The sequence below is a fragment of the Venturia canescens genome, chromosome 1 (assembly GCF_019457755.1).
Source record: "Venturia canescens isolate UGA chromosome 1, ASM1945775v1, whole genome shotgun sequence".
Lineage (NCBI taxonomy): Eukaryota > Metazoa > Arthropoda > Insecta > Hymenoptera > Ichneumonidae > Venturia > Venturia canescens.
Genome location: NC_057421.1, coordinates 22,869,649 through 22,892,769, shown reverse-complemented (window position 1 = coordinate 22,892,769; position 23,121 = coordinate 22,869,649). Strand labels below are relative to the sequence as shown.

Sequence of the window (23,121 nt, the reverse complement as noted above, 5' to 3'; positions counted from 1 at the left end):
AAAAATAGTTCTAATCACGGTTCATAATTCCCTTTAATTGAATTACATGATAATTGAATTCCCTATGAAAGCGGAGTTACCGGAATGAGGATGGTTCAGGGAACCCGGACAGCCACGATCTCTTGGGAAAAGGACCGTTAAATTTGACTCGTTTTCACTTAGCCACATTAAACTCGAGTAATTATCGTCTGAATTTTAATTGTCATGGGCTTTAAGTTCCATATTAATGTTGAGAGTAAGAAGACACGAAAGTGGAGTAGATGTTGGAAAACTGTCACAGTGATAATTTCGCGTAGGGAGCTCGGTCTATCTGCATTAACCGTGGCACGTCGTTCCACATGATAACTCACTTCTTGGCATCGTCATCGTCTACCGATGATCATCATTTACCTTGCAACTTTGGTGTTTCAAGGCATGAATACTTATCGACGAAAACTTCGGTAAGGGTCATAGTTTCTCGCTCCCATATTTGTGTTATGCATACTCGAGTCAGCTTATACATGTATACATTCGTCTGTATCTGCTGGATGTAGATATATGTACATATCGGGAAGGACGTTATTGATAAACGATAAAATCTAGTTCGGAAGGGCCCGGACGATAAATTTCGCGGTACTTCCTGGCCTCCGACGAATCGTTCGACAAACCACCCCGAGCTGTATAAATCACACTTGGAGCAAGCCCGGTTATGAGGAAACGAAAGAGAGGAAGAGAATATGCACCCTCACTTTTCATCCCTCCCTGTACAAAAGCAGCACCGGCGGACCAGAATCGAGTCATACAATTCAATAGCCATTTCACTCCTCTCTTCCTTTTACCTCTTCCTCTCCTATACTTTCTCCCTCAAACGCACTGTTCATTCCCACAACGCGACATCATTCCCGAATTAGGGAATTGAAACGATCTCACGGAATCGCACCTCGGTGGGTTTTCGAAAATAACGAGCTGCGTATAAATCGTCTCGGCTCCTCGACATTCTCTCTTTTGCTTCTTTTCATATTTTCTTTCTCTTTCTCCCTCTGCTGTTTCCTCTTATTCGTCATATTACCGTCGTTCTAACTTTTCGAATGCACCAGACGAGAAATCCCGACTCGACCAACTGTTCGCGAATCGTAATGAAGCAACGGACTCGAAGGGCTTTTTTTCAATACGTTGACACGCGATCCCTGTATTTGTTTTATTGAATGATTGAAAACTTCGATATATTGTCGGATTTTAATCGGATTCGTGTGCAGTAGTGCAATCTATTCGTGTTACCGGGCTAAAAAAAATACGAGCAGATTCCACCAACCAAAAATAGGTCACAGTTCCACCGATATTTCGGGCCGGAATGTTCTGGCAGAAATGTCGAGCATCGTGTTTTCATGCTTGTTTAAAATTCCAATGTACGTACAGCGCACCATTTAATGTAGAGATCTGCAAAGCATTATTTACCGATCGATTTTGATGTTTTTCTTGTCCATAAACTATGAGACAAATTTCCAATATTGAAAAACTGCCAAAGCATCGAAAAACATTTACTCCGTAATATTTTAGCTCGTGAATGCAGCCGCATATTTTAGCTTCAGGGTAGCCGAGCCTATACCGTTTTACATTGAGTCTAAGATGAAAATATCTGAAAGAACGTGAGTCGAATGTTGAAGTAGCAAAAACTCGCGAGGGAATTGCACGTAGTGTTTTCCTGCCGAGTCTGAGCAAACACTCACTCTTTCCACTTTGCTGACGGTTTTTTAAGTCGTTCAAGAAAAAAAAGGATGACGCGGTATTCGTGTATTCCGGATATTCAAGGCAGCCGGGAGCTTACGGTCGCTTTCCATCACTCGACGAGCTTACATTTTTAGTATAGAAATAATAATAACAATAATAGTGATAACAATAACAAGGCAAGTGTATACACTTTGTTTTCACTGGCTTCATACGTTTCATATTATTTCGGTAACTTTTCATCTTAACTTTTGAAGTCACAATGCAAATTACTGCTGTCACGAACCCTCCATAAAAGTTGAATATTTTTCGGGGCACTCTGCTCCTCCGTGCTCACTCACACAAACGCACGGTAGTGAGATAACAAAGTGAAATTCCTCCGGTTGAGACAAAATAAATAAATAAAAAAGGAATGAATGAAGAAGACGGGGGATTATATTGAAAACGAAGATATCGTAGCTACCGCAAAACACCGAGAAAATATGATAAATTTATCATTGAATAAAGAGCAAAGACTGAGAGAGATTTTTGTTTTCCCATGAAAGGCTGTATGAAAGAGAAAAAGAGCAAAGCATTTTTGTCGCTGAAACGCATGGCCGAAAGGCAATCGAATTAGCCCCTATCACGTACTCCCGGTTACTCTCGATTGGAAGATAAAAGCGAATTGTGGAAAAGTAAATGAAAAAAAAAAAAACAAAAAGAAAGAAAACAAAATCAAAAGCAACGCACGAGGATACACGCGAGCCCGTTTATTCAATAATATGAAACTAGAGGAGCAGCCTTTTCAATTCATTCTCTTTTGAATCCGATTCCAGCTCTCAGTTTTTTTTGGTCGTGTGCAACAGCCGAGAAAACGCCGAATAAATGAAAATGTAAAGTAGCATCGGGAGCTTTAGCGCAGCTCGAAGTTTTTAATCTATTGTTGCTAGGATAAAATACCGACGATTTTCCGTTGGGGGAAAAAATTTTTTGGTCGAACAAAATTTTATTTATATTGACCTTACTTGAATGGATAATGATAAACAAAAATTCTCAATGTCTCCTGACACGGAAAATCGATTTTTCTCGACAATTTGGTGTCGTGGCCACTAATTTGTAGGAGCTACAAACGTTTTCCCGCCATCTTTCCAATCGTGTATCGATTCCTCAGTCCTTAGTCCTCATATGCGTGTTTCGTGTACATCACACGTAACATTTCATTCAAGTGTATGCAGAGTTGACGAGCTTGTCAGGACCACCCCGGAGGGTGTCAGGATAATGGACCCTATGTAATAACCGAGTGTCTAAAGAACGATAATCACGTGTATGACAAAGCACTTGAACCGCTGAATGCATGTGCAAGCATGAAATTTGAATTTCCATCACTAATCATTTGGACATCACAATTCCTCACCCCACGCCAATATTAATTAAAACCTCACGTAATAGAAAGGAAAAAAAAACAAAATTTAGATTTCCTTGTAATTGCTTATGTTCAACGGTAAAGAATTGTAACGAGTTGGCCATGCCTGATAATTCTTGAAATTTTATATCGACGCGAGATTCCCGGATACGATGTCTATCGACCAAACGTCGCGATATCCCGAAAATTTCGCCGAGCTCTTTCTTTTTCGTTCCGGGGCCGTCGTCGATTCCACACCTCCAAGATCGTTACATCGCATCAATATACTCGTCAGATATCGGAGTAGCCTCATCCGAATCTGCCATCAATTGCTAAAGCTGTGAGGTCACCCCGGAACAGGAGAAAGAGCCAAGGTGGACCAACCAAAATGTTTTTGCAAGGAGTCTGGTGTAGGTGGAGAAAAATAAGTACACTCGGAGATTGGGGAAAAAAATACTGAGAGTGTATTGATTTTATTGCCCGAAAATAAAAGTATAATAAAAATTTTCGGTATAAAAGTTTATACCGAAAATGTGAAGATGTGATTTGCGAATGCACGCTCCGGCGCCCGGATCGAGACTCAAGAAATCACCAGATAAGAAACATTTATCTTTAAATCATGCACTAATTAATTCCATGGCGATAACTCACTAAAACTTGTATTATTCGAAATAATTAATGTACAATGTGCATGCGCGAATGAATGTGTGAACTCGTATGCCAAAATTCTGTTGCATTTGAAATATCAACATGCCTGAATTATCAAATTCTCAATCTTTATTTGAATAAATAATAAAAATATTACAGAATATAGGAACGTAAAATGAGTCTGGAATACCAAAACTTTCTGAGGCCATCGGCAGTTTTGATTTTCTCTCTATCTGCATCATTTCCCATATCTGCAGTGCGATGTCCGTTTGCTTTCGCTATAGGGAGAATGCCGGATGACGAATCGGCGAGTCTCTCATGAACCCAGGGACGAAGAAGAATCAGGAGAGTGACCGAAAGTACAAAAATAAGGGGTAGAGAGAAAGAGAGGGGAGGGACATGTCGCGAAATCACAGGACGACTACCATAGGGAGAAATGACCGGCTGGGAATGGGTAATCTAATTAAACTAGCTATGCGCGATGTCCAGACGAATTGGAAGAGAGAGAGAGAGAGAGAGAGAGAGAGAGAGAGAGAGAGAGAGAGAGAGAGAGAGAGAGAGAGAGAGAGAGAGAGAGAGAGAGAGAGAGAGAGAGAGAGAGAGAGAGTTAGAAATAGAGGGACCGTGGATAGATTCACTCATGGACAGACACATGTATAATAATATAATGCAGCACCAGCTCGGATTCTCTCTGCAGTATCACGCGTGATTGTCCGATTTGCATGTGAAGCGCAATGTCCGCGACACGCGAACCCCTATGATTATTAACTCGGCGTGAAAGGAGAAGCCCTCGGGGACGAAGAGGCAAAATCCGCGTGAACGCAGCCACTCCAGGGAAGACAAAATTGCATGGCATCCACTGTCAGTTGTTAGATTACTCCGTATACCCACGTGAAAAGAATATCGCTAGTTCGATGAAACTCCAGATATATGAAATCAATCAAGCGACGTATTCACATGGAGAGAAGTCAAATGGAAAGAGAAATTCGTGGCCCTAGACGAGGTCACACAAACGAGTATCGCCTCCGATGCATTCTGATCCTTCACTATCATTAGAGACGAGGATTCATTAATAAACCCCCCCGTGAAATTAAGGTAAGGACCAATATTTATAGAAGAAATTTCAAACCCACCGGATTATTACGGAACCATCTGCGCATACCACGATGTCCCTTGAACGTTTCTCGGGTTACGCGAGATTGTCCAAGAGATCGCAAAGCGAGCCATCACGTATCTCACTAGATATATATTTATATTACGACCTTTTCACATATCATATCCATACATATGAGTGCGCATATACCATGCATATGAAACGCACGCAACTGCAAAGCGATATTTTATGTGATACCACCGGATGTTTTATTACTTTTCAAGCCGAATACCTGGCACGGTAGAATCTGAAGTATACCATGCAAAGTTTACATACATATGAGGATACTCTACTATCATATGCGTACTTGCATAGCTATATAACACATGCAAGTGAGAGGTGTACGTATCGTGACGCGATTTTCCATTCGGTCAACTCGCGCTCCAACTTCATCACGCGCCATAGACGCGCCTCGCGTTTGTATGCGTTTCGGTTCGAGTTCGTGGCGATTTAGATTAGCAACGAACGTGACGAAATGACGTACGATATGGGCTATGTAATATTATACATATTTATTTTGTAACAGATAGAGGCACGTGCTTTGCTATTCATGCATGTACACATGGAACGTATTTAAAATTTCTATAGAACAATAATATAGTATGCACAAGTGTACTCTCTTGTTAATTGTTTTTAGTTGTAGAATACATCGTTCCGAAAATGTACGGTGAAGGATTACCTCGCGCATAAGCTCATGAACATAAATATACGAGACTCAACTGAAAATCGTCTAAGCTACGGAAATAAAGTACCAACCGAAGGAAAAAGCTCCCTCCTTCTCCGTCACTATATACATTCTCGCGATGAATAAATACTCCAACTTTTCTCGTTATATTTGCATGTATTTTATACATCTCCACAGGACTAGCAGAGGTATAAAATCTTCGTGATTTATTAAACGGGACGCGGGACCGATGTTATAAAGTCGAAGGGATCCATCCACAGGCCATTCCATGGGGAAGACAACATTTTTCAAAAGCTCAATGGTTATCTTTGCCGTCGGTATAAATTGCCGATGGATCGAAGCTGTTTTCTCGGAGAACATTTTCCTGGGCATAATTTATCACAATTGCTTACAATGATATTTTGGCCAACGCCGGAACGATTTCTGCTGGTATGGACCTTTAGGCACGGTTACTGATGGCCCTTTTATCGATGTTCGATCGTTTGGGCTTTAATTTAATTAGAAATGGGAACAGTTGGGTTTTTTCAATGGGTCAATATCCTATCGATCCTGCATGGAATAGCTTGTATCGTTGAAACAGAAAAAACGACTGTATAAGGGCTGATATTATAAATACTGTAGAAAGATTCACAGACGGCAGTTAAATCATTCAGTGAATTATACGAGAAGACTCCGTTAAGCCCGCGCCGCGAAAATGGACGCAGCCGCGTTCTAACGCTAGACAGTCTTTGCGAGAATGCTAAATTCCTCGCACTGATGTAAGAGTTTGCGTGAACGCACCGTGAGAATAATGAAAGCTGCGTCGGGTTCTTTATTCCTTTGCTCGCATCGAGAATCAACTGTTGAATGAAACTTTTTGGGTAACAGGGAGATAAGAAAGTACAAGAAAAGTGAATCCGGCACTCCGAGCGCGTTCGAGAGCGTGTTTAAAACATTTTTTTTTTTTTTATTTTTTATACGAAGGATTCCCTTTTGTGAATCCTCGTTCTTTTGATTGTGGAAAGCGAGAGAAAGAGGAAAAATAAGGAGAGTGCGCGAGGGTGAAAATTAAGTGTCGCGTCGATTTAAAGAGATTCTCGGAGCTTTTGTCTCCATAGTAGCAAAGAATAACTAGGAAAATACGAGCTGAGCTATAACCGTCTTCCGTTGACTTCCGTAATAAAAAATACCTACATTCAGTTGACATTGAATTGAAAAAACAAGTCGTTATTCCGAGGAATTACACGAGATTTCTAATTAGAAAAAATTACACACATTTTTCCAGCACCACATGCAAAGCATTATAAAGTTTTTCATTGACAATATCATTTCAGGCGCATATGAATCTCGAGTATGAAGTTTAAAACGAAGTCCTTTCCCGCTGTTTCGTCCAAGTTGATTAACGTTCGGAGGAAAACTTGGAAAGAAAAAAAAATTATGGCGTTTGAGTGCACGTAAAAGCGTACGAAGTTGCAGGAAGTTTACAGCGCATTAAATATGTTATAACATTTCCTCGTTACGTCAACGAGAACTTTTTGATTAGTTCGGCGATAAATTCAAACTTTACGTCCGTAAGAAAATTACGGGCACAATTACAGTAACAATGAAATTCACTGGGGCATTTAATTGAGCCGATATTACAATATAACACAAGCATTCACCAGAATATGGAGAAATGAAGATACACTTTCGCTGATTATTAAAGCGAAGAAAAATCATGCAAATCGGATGATCGTAATTTCATCGTGAAGCATGAAAAACATCGGTTTTCCGTCCAAGTTCATCTGACAACTTCGAACGAAAGAGGAGAAAAGAGCCACATGCCGAGAGGGTGTCTGCCCTCTCTCTTCACTCGCGGAGGATGCGCGAACGTGGTTGAAACGGGGTGGTAAATTAAAACCCGACGTCTTTCACGTTAGTGGGGTGCGTTGGATGCAAGACGCGGAGATGTCCGACCCCACGTTTTCGGACGAAGGGGCCGAGGGTGTGGAGGGTGATGGACGAGGCGTCACCCTGGAATCTATAGCGACTAGACGCGTCGCCGGCTCAGGAATACCCGAGCGAAACTACAATATCCTTTTCCCTCGTTCGCATCCCTCGTCCCGTCCGCAGGAGTAAATCGCTCTGGGACTGCAGTTATGCAGACGACTACCTATGCGTCACTCCAGCATTATGCGACCAAGAACCATCTCCCTACTGCCAACCCTCCGCAGTGGTGAAAGGACGTTTCCTACGGCTACAATCACCCCTGTTAATATGTATATATCTGTACATATTCATATTCAAGTGCAATATCTCTATATAAATGTGGATTTGAGAAAGCAGCCCCCGCTGGGACTATCGTCGAGTAGAGACGTAGGCGAGAAAGATAAAATGGGGGTGAATAGACCCATTCTCGTCGTGAGAGCTTTACGCACGTCGCAAAATTCTATTAAGTTACTCCACTCTGCGTCGATGGTTTTTGTTAATTATGTTTGTGCTAGATATTGGCAGCTGCGAGTGCTAATTTTTATCAATGATAGTAAAAACGAATGATGACGGTCGTTGGCCCCTTGCTTTGGTGCAATGAAGCAAAGTCTCTGGAGCTAATTATTGCCGAGTTCAATATTAAAATTCTATGACTGTACGACCCGATAATCGATCACAATTTTCGTTCCTTAATTACGAAGTTGTTCGGTTGAAAGTACCTTTGATCACCTTCTGTTGTCGAATAACTTTTTCTTTCTTTTACTTTTATTCTCGCGCCTAACAGAACTCTCGTGTGCTCAATCATGCTTATTCAGATGAAACGCCCGAGATGCGACGGTGGACCGGGCGAGAGTTTTGGGCCGATGCATTTATCGTAAATGTACCTTCGCGCAAGTAATAACGCTAATTAATACAAGTCAATTTATGTTTCCTTCTACAAGGAGCTATTTTAAGAGCGACCGATCGAGCTGTGCCATCGATCATCTTCCTAATTAAAGGATCGATTCACTGTTTCTCAACGGAGTAACATGAATCCGCGAAATAAGCAGGTATGCTGGATAGCCTGTAGTTTCGAGGTTGAGACGCACGTAGCGTAATGTTTGTCGATCGCGTTCGTCCTCTCGTTCTCCACATGTAATATGTATGGCGGTCGGAAGCGCTCCGGCTTGAATTTCTCATATCCTCGTGATGGTGGAATATTGGAATGAGGGTGCAGAAGAACAGGCGTCCGTTCGAGATAATCCCCTACAGATTATTACGATCCAAGCAACAGCAGCGAGCAAAGTCTCGCTCATAAATCCCATGTCCACCTCACGTGAAAATGCTGTTAGGAAGCGGGTTGACCATACACACGAATGCAATATCGAGAGCTGAACGACTGAATGGCGCAACTCTGACGCTTTAACCTCAAAATACTTCTTTGTTACGTCCTTTTATTAACAAACTTTCTACACAGTGATTTATCCATACGTACACGTGGGGATATGTACATGCCTGAGTCACGGGGGTGCGGGATTTCGAGAGAACTGCGCGAGCCTGTTCATGAGCTCAACGTTCGAGCCGGCCAAGTGTTGGATTATCTCGGATAAAGCCCGAGAACGAGAATCGCACTCTTGTCACGGTCACAACTCCAGCACCGATTCACATATACATGCACAAAATGAAGATTTTAGTTGTTGGTAATGCAAAAACTTGATTGCGCTCCCGTAAAATGCGCGACGTGTCCGAAACGACTCAGCTGCAGGGGCAGACCGCCTTTCGTGCTCCCTCCCTCCCCCCTCAGTGTAGTTCGTGTCGCACACCATGAAACGGGAGAGAAGATACGATTAAAAGAGGGCTGCTATTACAAAATAAGGTTTTCGTGTGTGATTCGTACAGGTTCGAAATGGTGTCTCTTTAAAACTTATTGGGATCGTGTGACTGCCGCGTTTCTTCATAGTTAATAAATCTGGATAATGAATTATAGAGATTTTTTGACATGAGAAGATACCGGCGAAGAATGAGTATGAAAGATTGTTTAATTTCAATGAATTAAGCCCATTCTTCCTTCGTTACCGTGTGTGGCGAGAACTGAGGGGCAGTGGGAAAAATTAGAAAGCGCCAGAAATCAGTCTCTCGAATTATTTCACCATATATCTATAAATGTACGCTAAATGGGACAGTCACGTTTCGAACGAAAGAGTGCAGTGTGTTAAAATGAGACTCGAGGAGAAGGCAAAGGATTTTAATTAAAGTAAACGCGGGTAGACATCCCTGACAAATTGGCCAGCGAAAGCCAGAGGGTATTGTAAATCAGTCTTCCGCACAGAAGCGACGAACCCTTCGTCCGCACTCACGCGCCCAATGACTTTACCCTTGCTTTGTCTTTATCTCTCTACCTCTCTCTCTTTTCTCACTCTCGCGCAGCCCCATTTTTTTCCTTTTCGCTATCTCTCACTCACAGTCATCAGCCAGTAAGCCTGCCCTGTAGATTTCACTTTTTTCGTACATGAGCGAAATTACACCTAACGGTAAAGTATCGAGGCCTTAATGGTCCGGGGAAAAAAGGACTCGATAAACTTTTCACTCTTTCCGAAGCTCCTATTTTTATTTACTAGAATTTACTAGAAGAAAATGAGCATTTTGGAAAAAAAATGTTGTTTTTTTGTTGTTGGGAAACCCAATTATAGACACTTCCAACACCCAATATTAAGGTCAACAAAAATAATATACACTCAAAATCGAATAAGAATGAAATTCAAGCGTGAAAATATACGAGAATTTATGGAATGTACGAGAATGCGGTGTTCCAGAGTTACGATATTTCTTCTATATGAGAAATATAATGTATAGGCGTTAAATAAAACGGAACTTTAATCTCCGTATAATTTGACGACGGTCTGAAAAGTTTTCATCCTCTCGTGCGAAAATGTAGAATCCAAGTTAGCATAAACCTTGTCTTCAACTTTGTACGGGAATCCCGGCAAGATAAAATCCCGGTGAACGGCACGCGGACACGAGCCCGGAGGACACAGAATAGCAGCTTATGCCCGGAAGGCCAAGAAACACGAGAGAAAGAGAAATTCAAGTTCGCCAGTGCACAACAGCCTTTTTCATGTGAAACGGAAAAACGTCCAGACCTTTGAAAATATAAAGACCAGCCGGTCCTCGTTCTTTCTTTTCGCTTGTTATTTGAGTGAAAGAAAATTCCTGATCTTTTGCTCAAATCTATGAGGCGCCTCGGTATGCGTAAGACACACACACACACACACACACACACACACACACACAAGGACCTCGTTCCACCTCTGATGCTTCCCTTGATCTTAACCTTTCTGGATCATTCGGGTCACCCGAGTCTTCGTTTGTAAGATTTTTCACAAGGATTCTAAAAATGTTCGTTACCATTGTAGATCTGTTGGAGAAAAATATTACGAAATAGCTAGAACTAATTACGGGTTATTCTTGATCGAATATTACAAAAATTGTTTTGTTTATTGCTTTATACAATGAATTTCAATTTGCTTTATACAATGCTTTCCAATTATCAGCATTAGATTGAACGGACTCCATCACTCTCCCTTTTTCTCATCCTCATCCATTGTATATATCGCCTAGGGCAGTGTCGCTGGGAGGTTTGAAACGTGTACAGAGGAGCTTCCGCTGTAGACAATGGGAGTCCTGCAGGAAAGTGGCTTCTTAGCATCCGAGATTGCATTAGTCAAATTCTTACTCGTGCCGTCTCCCTCCCTCAGACTCTGTGCCCTTGTCTCTCTTCTTCCCCCAAACTCTCGTTATATAAGTGAAAAGAAAAGTTGGAGAAAAAGGAAAGAGAAAAGCCCTGAGGGTTTGCTTTTGATGCAAAAGTAGAGTCGCGTGATAAGGATGAGAAGAAAAGAGGCGAAAAGGTTGAAGAGCGCATAGAAGAGGTTCGGAGGAAAAAGACCGAAAAACGTATCGAAGGGGAAGGGGAGGCATTGGGATACTCGAGAGTTTTACGCGTGCAACTAGCAATCCCTGTGTCTGCTATGGGGTGAAGTGCCCCCACCTTATTTCCAACCCCTCGCAAAAGCTTTTCCCTCTCGCTCTACATACACGCCATGCTGCTGCACGTAGCTCTCGTCCATCCCCTTGAGTCGAGCCAGCGTGCATTGCGATGTAATGCGAAACTAAAACAGAATTATCCGTGGGAGCTTTTCACCCTCCCGCAGAGGAGAGAGAATAGTGTACGGCGACGGTGGTGGCCAGTGAAGGGTTTCGTTGTGGAATATCGTGTAGAGCGTACCTACTTTAGTCTTAGTGAGAGTCTGGCTTCGAAATCGACAAATAAAAAAAGAAAGAAACGCGAGGGTGCCGAAACACTATTCACCATTGGTATACTACAATGTAACGGTATAGGAAATAATAATATGTATAGGCGGAAGCTCGTACGTGCAGACGAATTTTAAACTTCCGAGAGGCAAAATGGTCCTCGAACTTTTCAGTTGCACGCTGAATTTCTAAAGAACCATACGCTAAAGGTCGCATTATTATTCACCGCGGCAGTCGCAGACTCGTCTAAAAAATGTCAAACCTTGTAAACAAGGTTTATCCAAATTCTCAGTGCCAACCCTCCAATGTGACGAGGTCAAGAAATTTCAATATGTTACTTTTTTTATTTACTTTCAAGCAATTCATAGAAATTTGAATTTCTTCGCCGATCGTCTGCTCAAGAAGCTTTAACCTTTGAGCTTACATTATCAAACATAACAATTTGTTGTGCTAACATTGCAGAAAAATTGTATTTCAAACGTATTTGAGAAAATGAAAAAAAAAAAAGAAAGATTTCGATATTCTGGCAACAAAAAAAAAAATAACACGAAACGAAGTAGACATGAGCAGTATATATCGACGTTTCACTGTCATAAAGACACGTAGCTTTGACATGCGATGTCCGTTATCCTATTGCCCAGCGCCATTTTCCCCATCCATCGGGTTGCCTACCTTGTCACCGTCACGATTCTGGAAAGGGCCCCGTTTGTCCCCCTTTGCTTGTCATTTTTCACGCCATTTTCTCCACCCTCGAAAAAATTAACGTATACGTCAGCTATCTTCCTGTTACTGGTAACGAATCGTTCGAGTCGATTATCAAATTACACGTTGAATCTTTCTCTTCCTCTCTGTCCCTCCATCGCTTCGCGCATACCTTCGTTTTACGACAGCTTCGAATTCTGCGGTTTTTCAAATGCTTCGCGGACTGGATATCGAGAATATACAACAATATAAAAATCCACAGTGCGCGGTAGAGAAAAGTACAAAAAAAAAGGACGTTACAAAATAATTTAGTCCTTCGATAGCGCTTGCTTCGTGAAGCTAGTTTTTGTAAATCAAATTAAATGGAACAATAACAAGGTTTTGGGAAAAAGCCTTTAAACGGCATAAAAACCTAATTTATTTGAACAAGTTTAAACGTAACAAGAAATAAAGAAATTGAAAATTGCAGGTGTGAATAATATTCGGTGTAGATTAGGAGGAAATTAGTATCGACTCCATAGTGGTTATGATTCTCGACTCTTGTGGACTTTTGAAGTCGCTTTTGTCGAGGGTCAGACCTCGGGCTTCGGATCGGCTGGCCAGACCGATCGCTGCCGTGTTTGAATACAATTTCTGTTAAATTCTTCTTTTATTTGTAATAATAGTTGAATGAATGTGTGTAGAGTTGATTATATTAAAAGCGAATATTAATAAGAATTTTTCAGCTTTTTCTTAACTTGAGAATGTTACGCGTGCATTGAATGTTATCTCGAAGCGCACAAACTCTCATATTTTTTCTCCCAAACAAACCCAAACAAGAGTTTATTTTTTCTTTTATTATTCATAATGACAGAGAAATCAAAAAATATTGTTACGTCCACATTCCTGGTACCCTCCTGTTCGTGTAACAAAAAAGAAACCAACTTCAAACTCTTTGCTTTTGGAGACTGCGCGAAGGCTTACGTCGACTCCAGTATAATATGGAAGGAATTCGACAACTCAATTTCTTTTCGAAGTTCTATTTGATAATTTTCAATTCAGACTTCGCGTCTGGGTTGTTATCCTCTGTGCTGGCATTCCTACGGAATGAGTAAAGCCTTTCAACTCGGTTTGCCAGACAAGTTTCTATAGAGTTTTCGACAAAAAAAATACGAGATTCCAATAACAAGAACGTATCGAATAAATGCGTTCGGACGAAAATCAAAATGAAAGTTTTGGTTCTCGGGAGTGAAAAATGCATGCTGCTGTTTTTTTTTTCTTTTTAATCTCTCCCCATCAATACCCATGACACGTTGTGTTCCCGATGTCGTTGCACACTCTCGTGCTTCGTCCTCGCTCCTTCCTTGTATTCATCCTTCCTGTAGACCGACGACTTACAACCGCTCGCAACCGTAACAAGCGCATTGAATGCCGACTTGATTGGAGGCTTGAATCCTGTGTCGCATGCGATACGTTCTCGTTGTCGACGTCCTCATCATCGTAATATTATCAGATTCAATGGGAAGGAAAAGAAGGGGTGCGAGAGAAAAGATTGCGACTCACTGGTTCTTCGATTCGGTTATGCCATGGCAGGAGGTGACACGCCCCGTATCTTAAGGACGTTGCATACCATGATTTAATTATGTATCCGTGTATCGTGCCGTTCAAAAAAGGTTCGTCTGAATAATTCGAGTAGAAATGTCAGGATATTGAAAAATACGAAGTTCACATATTCCCGACTCTATAAATCTCTGGGTTTGCTCTGCAACCTTTCGCTGGAAGCAAACGAATAGAATTGGCAATCCTTCGGTCTTCAAAATCCGTCATGCTATTCAGCAATGAAGAAGAATCGGAAAACCAATCGTCGTCTTTTTGTCTGACGTGAATTATTGCAGCAAGCTCTTAGTTTTGAACGTTGCTTCGCGTCTGTTTTCGGAAGAGTTAACTTGGAAATAACGTCAAATCCGAGAGAGAGAGAGTGAGCTGAGTAATTGGTTCGAATGCAACTTACTTCTCTCACGTTCTCCATTCCATACTTACACGTACGCTTAAAGCTGCTACACATTATGAAACTCGGTCCATTTTGTGGGCTGCTCTCCCTCTCTGCCTCTCTTTCTTCTTCTTCTTCTTCTCCATGCCACCCGGGGCTTAATTACAGTTTATACGCGTCGAAACTTCTTCGTCCGCGAGCTTCGGCCAACTAGAAGATTTATGGTCGAATGGATTGAACGAGGTCTTCTCAAATGTACGAAGTATCCATGTATGTGTGTATAATGCATGACGCACATACATACATCGTGCCTGGTCACTCGTGGAGACCTGTTCGTTGGGTTGTGAACCCCTTTCTGGTGGACCTCCGGACTTCGAATACAAACAGAATACGTATGATCGAGCGAATGATTTTTATTCAAATGACTTTCTCCGATGCTTGTCTCATGAATCGTCTTATTCAATTGGAAAAATTTCAGTAAAATTTCAGTCCGTAATAGCATTCCTCGTCCACGTGCTTTTCATCAATTTCTACAATAATATTTGATGTTCAAATGTTTGAACGTACGACTCAAGGGTTACACGTTCATTAATGAAATTTACATTTCTATAAATCAAAAGTAATTCCAGTTCCATGCTTAATTATTAATAAACGCAGAGTTTATGCTTCTAATTTCTCGAATGTTGCCTCCTTTCTATCTGTAAAAAACTTGTAAGTACTCATAAAACAAAATCCAACGTTTTGATGAAATGTTCTTGCTGCGTAGTACGAAGCAAGACTTCAAAGACTGCAGAATCTCCTGCTGCTTCTACCGATCGAAATTCCCCGTGTTTTTTTTCTTTCTCGTGATGTCAACGACACGGAATAACCTACGAACTTACTTATCCCCTTCTTTGACTTTCGGTATACGCTCTCCTGATTTTTCAATGATGCGCACATCGCATAAATTAATCACAGAGCAAGAACTCGTTCTCGACCCCGTTTCTCGCGCACATATTCGTTGTTTGTTTTAACCACTCGGTAAATTCGTCCGACGGCGAGCCGATGGAACGGAGATGCATTCCATAGGACGAGATGCAGCACGACAATCGTGTTTCAAAGACCCGGACGCCATAAATAAAATGGTGAATTCAATCTCGGCTCTCTCGTTCTCTTCTTCTCTTAAATGGAGGAATTGTATTTTCGGTCGATATCACGAGCACGATTCGTTAATCGCGCACAACCGAAGAGCCCACTTTTTTAACTACGTGACGAGCGCATTAAATGAAAAACGGTATGAAGGACGAAGATTCATGAGATTTTCTCTGCGGTTATTTTCCAACTTCCATGAGATTTAAAACGATGATATAAAATCTCAATCCAATGACAAACGAATGACGAAATTAAAACGGGATTATGCTCTATCAGCGAAAAATAATCCCGTCTCGTTGAAGCTAACAAATGAATATTAATAAATTTCGTAAACTTTACTTGGAACGAGCGAATTATTAGTTTTTTAATAATGCTCTTTTGCCTTGGAGAAATAAGTCGGGGTTGAAACTAATTGGTAACTCCTGTATAAATTCATCGAAGCGTTAAACCCCCTAATTTACGACGTAGAAAAGCAAGATAAGCCTCCGTCTCTCGGACCGTTGACGAATGATTAATGGAGCGTGTTCCCGGGACTTTCACGATATTTCTCGCCCGCGTATAAAGTACGTAGAAGAGCGAATAAAAGCCACGTATTATTTTCACTAGGCCCCGCTTTTTATGTTACGTGATCTCACAAAAGAACGCGTTGACGCGCTTCTACCCGCTGGACCTAAACGCGCGTCACGCCGCGACAGAGAGAATTAAGAGTGGCAACTTTTCACGTGGCTTTCGCTTCGGCTCTCGAGGCATCGATGCGGGCTAAAATAACTATAGGTAACATCGAGATTAAATCACAAAGCGGGTGAGAGAGAGAGAGAGAGAGGAAGAGGGAGAGCCACATTAAACTAGGTTAGTCATGTGAGCGAAAGAAGCGCGCCCTCTCTTGTTCGCTCAACGACACAGCGTAACGCGGTGTCGTCGCTTGCCGCAACGATGCAACCCCCGCGAAATGGATAACGAGAAAATTTACATAATCCTACGCCATAATGACATTTACCGAGGAAAACGGCATTGTAGGATCGCGGATAAAACGACGCCCTTCCCTCGCTCGCGCGTCGGTGTGGATAGATATATACGTGCAGCGTGGATAACACGACACCTTGTCTCGTCTGTCGCCTCGTCATAACGTCATTATTATTGAATCAATGCTTCTCGTTTCATCGCTCATGCGTATCCCCTCCGGAGAGACTAACATTCGTATATAGTTTTGCCATCCCGCTTCAAAGTGCCAAGAGACTAAATAAACATGAATAATTGTCTGACGATGATAAAGAATGGCAGAGAAAAAAATTCAAATGAAAATGATGTTGCGCGTGGATAAAATATACGATCCAGTGGATATCGCGAAAGCGTTTGAGACGCTGATGCATCGCTCAGAACTGGCTCCACAGTACTCTCAGTGTTATAATGCAGACATTGGAGTTATTCTAATCTGCACTCATACGCGCTTGGCGATATGTAAAAAGCTTGTGGTACATGCACGCGTGTGCCTGTATCCACATAAAATTGTAAATGTCTTATTCACGTGTCTTGTTAACGGTCGCACTTACAGATATAATCGTACGTATATATGCATGCGTTTACGAATGAATAAATGCGGATGTAGAATGAGAGTCTTCGTGGGCACAGTGCGCGCCGTCTTATCGTCGCCATAATCAAACGATATAGCGCCGCGTCTGCAATCCCGAACGTAGACGACGTCAAGACAGATTGTACGCGGTTTATTCACGCTTCTATTTTCATACGGAGACACTAGACGCGACGTCATTATTCTCTATAATTTATAAGTGTGACCCTCTCAATGGTGGCCGCGCAACGTTACGATGCTTCGCTCAGCCATCAATGATTCCTTGATTTATATATGAGTCAATGAACTATTCGTTGATCGCACACGTGAATCCCGGCGTTTGGAGTAATTGCTCGATTGCTTTTAAATTGAAGCTATCGTGTCTGACTGCATTCAGTAGATCTGCTAAGCTCGCGGTTATTGATACCGCATTGAAGAGATTATTTTTTTATTTTTTATTTAGATTAACTTTTGCTCGACCGAGTATTGGGAATTGCATTCTCACGTGTGTTCGGAAACTCAAAGGGTTCCTCGAGCAGAGGCTGTTTGCGAAGAATCTATTAATTAAAATGCTGAAAGATAGCGCATCCAGTAATAGGAATCCAAGAGCTCAAACGTGAGACACGATAAATGTTTTCAGAGAGTGAAAAATGTCGGAGCGACATCCGGAAGCTTCGTCCTTACAGAGGCATAACAATGCAATAATAACGTGCGTTTGCTGAACGAGATAAAAGCTACGGTGAACGAACGACAATGATATCCGTTTACGTCGTTACCAGCGATCTTTTACTTCTGATGGTCGTTCGACTCTGTTACACGCAGGTACCTCACGCTACCCGGTCTCGGATGCTACGTTTTCTATGTCTCCTATTAGATGCCAATGTTACTTTGCTCCTCCAGCCAGCAGACCACTATTCGGTTCACGAATACGAAGGTAACAGACGGACTCGAGTGAGCTTATCGACATAAACAAGTTTCGATGGAGAGGTGAGAAGGCGTAAGTGCAGGCATCCGACTCATAGAAATTGTGTAACTTACGTCTCTACGGTCGCTAGACACGCAACCGGCGGTGGATATATTCGTTGGAATAGTCACTGCTAAGGCATTACGACGATGGTACTCAGGTTGAATCGGCTTTCAGAGAGAAGAGAGCCTCATATCCGAAGCGAATTGGGAAGATAAAATCAAAAGCATGCAGGCTCTCTTGCTCGCTCGGTTTTCCTCACATTCTGCGATCTCTCGGACATCGTTTGCTTCTCCAACCTGTAAATTTCCCTGCCAAAGCTCGCATCTCTCTTCCTTACTCTCTCATGTTTCCACCATGTGAACGCACTAAATGAGAAGGGTGTTTAAGGGAGTAGCATTGACGTATGTGTGTGTGTGTGAGCCTATGCGCAAGAAGGGATTGCCTCTGCTCTCAAACCCATTGAATCCGATGTGTTTCCCATGTTTATGCGTAACGTGTAGTGTCGCACGTTGAATGTATAGAGAGATCCAGGCAATGTATTCCCTACTTCATTCCGGTATTCATATGGGAATAAGAGTGCACAGCATCATTTAATTCGTGAAACTAAACCTTCAAAATGAGGGCGATTTAATGATTCGCAGGGAGATTCTCTATTCATAGGGAGAGCCACTTGCCTCAATCTCCGTTGGTTTCGAAATCATTCTACGATATTTGACTTTCAAAATTCAGCATCAACGGAATCGCCGCGATCTCGAAACCATCCCAATAAATTCGAGATGAATTGTCACGAGAACTCGATTAATAACGAAAATTCACTTTTCAAGAGACACACTGTATAAATCACTTTGTATTCAAATTCTTTGTCATCTCTTCCTCGTACACGCGTACGACTTGACGCTTTTATGCATATGCATGCATAATGAACGAATACAGATATTCACTGATACGCAGATATATAACTGCAGGTTAATGAACGCTGCGGAGAAACGTTTTCTCCGGCGTATAGAGAAGTTTCTTGAACAGGTAGTGCGTGAAATATGCATGCGTATGGGAGAGAAAGAGAAAAAGGGATGGTAGCTGTGGGAGAGATGGAGGAAGGAAAGCTTTTGTGCTACATGTGTGCTAAGCATATAAAAGATGCTAATCTGAAAACGGTAGCTCGGAGAGTGCCGGGAGAGTGAGCCCTAGAATCGTGGCAAGTAAAGGGAGAGAAAGAGAGATGGAAAGGAGGAAGGAAAATAGAAGAAAAAGGAGGAAATAACGATAAGAGATCATCGTTTCTGTTCGTGCCTTTTACCAAGTTCTCTCACCAACTGTTCACTTGCTGCTGCTGCTGCTGCTGCTTTTCTCTCCGTTCACCTAACACAGGAGAAACAGCGAGTATGCCGAACGAATAGGCTGCACCAACTCCCCAAGGCTCGAAGAAGATCACTGGGGGAGATTGGTGTTTTGTACCCCCTTTCCCCCATTCACTCGAATAAACGTGTACGTATACTCAGGCTTCAAGTGGCCAAGAGGGATTGAAAAAGAGTAAAGTATAAGCAGAGCAGCGACAAGCGCAACTCTCGCCGAGTATACTCTCGTTAGCCTGGCTAATAGACACCGGCAGCATGCTGATAATGCTGCTCCGTTTATATCCATGTACGTGTCTTTGTTTACATTGTTAAGTTGACGGAATACACAAGTCGATTTATTTTTCCTTCTATTTTAGTCATTATGAGATTGTGGGAAACGATTTTTTGGGTATTCGACCTCCCGGAGTCGCAGCATTCACGTGTATACCCATGCGTCGGGAGAACTTTAAAGCCTCGAAAAGCTCTTCGCGAAAAGTTTGGCCCAGATACAGTTCGTTGAAAACAATGCGCATAAAAGTATCGATTCATACTTTCAATATACCTACGAGGAAAGTATTTCAATTGTCAAGGCTGTGCAACGGTTTCGTAATGGAGATTGACCCAGTAGGAGGGAAAACAACATTTCCCACTCGGAAACTCGCGGTTTCCGACACTAAATTTCTACGAAAAGTTGATGCGGTTTACAATTTTATTTTTCCTCTTCCAGAGTGTTACGTTTATGAAACATATCATATTTGAATAGAATTTTTTTTTCTCTTCACTCCCGTATGAAATTGTCTATGCAATTTACTCTCACCCTCTCAGTTACGTATGTACATCGGTTTATCCTTCATGGAACTCGCGTAATAAAATGTGAACTAGTGCAACGTAAAGCTTTTTGCAACAATGTTTTCTCTGAAATTAATCCCCTGTGGAAAAAAAAAATACATCGAAATCTCTGAGACTGGTTTTATCGTCGGACTGAAAATTCCAGAACATTTATACTCGAGCAAAAATCCACTATGAATACCGAATATTTTCCAAGAATAAAAGTGCGAAGCAAAAAATAGAACGCAGCTCGTTTTTCTATTGATAGAAAATTCTCTGTCTCTCTCACTCTCTCTCTGTAAAACGAATTGGAGAGGAATCGAATGCATCCTTTTTTGCAAATTGAAAATAACTTTGAGCTTGCGTCTCTGAATCTGCCTGCAAGTTACATACCCGCCTTTGTGTAAAATTTGGATAGCGGCTTTCCCGTCTGCTTTGGTAACTCATCCCAGTGCTTCTTCTCTAACATCTTTCCTATCCACGGAATACGATCGACAGAAACATTGAAATAGAAAGGATGAATGTGATAAGCTACCCTTTCAGATTTTTCTCTCTCCCCCCCCCCCCCCTTTTTATTCACTATCCTGACAATAGCTCACTCGAATTTCTATAACTCATGAATCGTTTGTGATACGATTCCCTCATGGTAAATCATCGCAGAGCCTCTCGTTTGTCAAGAATAAGTATCCAGGGATAGAGGATCCTTGAAAATTGTTCGCCTCTCGAGCGAAGACGCTCTTTTCGAATTTTCGCAAAATTGAAGTATTCAGAAGCTTCCTTTTCCCTTGATTCTCTGTATAAACCGAGATAGCAAAGTATCGGAAGGAGGTCTCGCTATTTATAGTGCATCAGAGGTTTTCATGTAATTTCTAGTAACCGTATTTGTCGATGTTTCGCGAATAGACGAATTTGAATATATCGGAAACGGAATTGCTTGGAAAATTTCTCAGAGGAGTTAGAACACGGCGGTGCCCCAGTCTCCGGAGACTGGGGCAGCCATTGGAATGGGTTTCCCAGTAAGAGTAGTTGGCGATCTATTTTAAAAATCCCTGCAAGAGAAGCTTGGACAAACATAATTCCATTACTTTGGTACCGCTGCATATTTTATAAACTCTCATCCCCCAAGTCGACTTCGACTCGACTGCATTAACTGCAAAAAATCAATAAATTCTTTGTGTTTCGTAAACAACAATAGAATTTAAGTCCTCAAATCGGATTGCAGATGGAAACCCCGGTAAAATTTTTCGTGCGAAGATTTCCACCTGATATTTTGTCGAAAGCATAGAGATTTCTGAGCCCCAATGTATTTTCTTTGTTACCGTACTCAAACCAAAAACTTCGACTCTCTACCCTCAGCTCCGGAGTCCAAACTACCTCAAGTACACACACCCGAGTATGATTGAATATTCTTAGAACGAACGTAAGTGTATGCACATGAAGTTTGCGTGCATTTGATCCCGTTGAAGTTCAACGTTTCCCAGACATGCATATGCGTAGAAATTTCCGAAGCAAAGCGTCGTACACCTCAAGAGACGCGGAGTCCTTGTTGAACGTTCGTCACTTCGACGTCGGAAGTTGCAAGAGCTCTTTCGATGCCCGCCCTCGCATTCTCATGCAACCATATCGACATCAGCAACATCAACGTATAGTATTTCGTAACGTATACATCTAAATATGTATATACGCGATACAGACTCGGTATAGAAGGATCCCCGAATGTAACCACCGAGAAATTCCCTCTGAGGCACGATTGCCAATCGAGCAGGGACGAGGGACACGTGCACGCACGTGCGTATTACACGAGCGTATATATACGAGCCGTGCATAGTATTGTGTGATGCAGAGTTGGACCACTGGAGCGACGCTCAATTCTAGCAGTAGCCGAGTTGCTCGACGTACGCTCAGTACGTTTGTGCGTATACGCGCGCGCGCGCGTGTGTGTGTGTGTGTGTGCTCACGAAGGAACGGGGTCTGCTGATAACGGTAGGCGAAATACTCGTCTATATGATAATGCGAGATATTCTCATACATAGCTCCAAATTAACCCGCAATATTCGACTCCGTGGAGTGCGTTGATCGAAATATGTATTACGATATAACTAATGTTTACACTTTGATATAGGCACGGAGTCGTAATATTCAGAGTAGGAACTTTCAGTGCGAGCAGCCGTCACTCGAATCTGAAATTTCAACTGGTTTTATTATTATCCTGTTTTTTAATACGAACGGGGGGTTGTAAATTGTTTGTTAACAGCGAGGCAGGGAGTTGCGAATTCGAAATTCAAATGACGTTTGTAGACGCGATGAAAACTGGATATGTGAATCCGGTTGAGTGGTTACGGACGTAAAATGATTTTTTTTCATCTCACCAGTGCCATTTTCATTTAATGTATAGCACGATGCAACTTATTCTGATTATTCAGGTGTTAAGAATGTTGCAAATTTCCTCATCACCAACGTTTACGAGTCTTTGAAGAAATTAAAGCTTTCTGGAGACTTCCGCGAGTCCCCTCTTTATCGGAATTTCACTTACGATATATAATTACAGTTTTATGCCGAACAGCCCGAGTGTGTATTTCCGCAATGGCTGATAAAAATCACATGATCTTTTAATGGGATCGTTACCACCCACGAGGATTTTCACGTATATACTCAAAGTACCTTAATATCTCTTGATAAATCGGCGTGACCAATGCAAATGCCGATTTAATCAGCGCAAAGAGACGACGAATACGTATATATAGTTGAATTCCTAAACGCCTAAACATCCTTCCGTATCATTATATATACCGTAAGATAATAATTAACGTCTCTC

The 23,121-nt window shown here is 41.9% G+C and overlaps 1 protein-coding gene and 1 long non-coding RNA gene across 3 annotated transcripts in view; one reads left to right on the top strand and one right to left on the bottom strand.

Moving 5' to 3' along the window:
• The window catches only part of sli (slit guidance ligand), a 301,634-nt gene that overhangs the window by 204,458 nt on the left and 74,055 nt on the right, over positions 1 to 23,121 (top strand). The gene's annotated exons all lie outside the window — the stretch shown is intronic.
• On the bottom strand, positions 4,270 to 4,941 carry LOC122407157 (uncharacterized). The gene is made up of 2 exons (XR_006260162.1): positions 4,867 to 4,941; positions 4,270 to 4,779 (listed from the first exon to the last, which is right to left on the bottom strand). It is a non-coding gene; the product is annotated as an uncharacterized lncRNA (long non-coding RNA).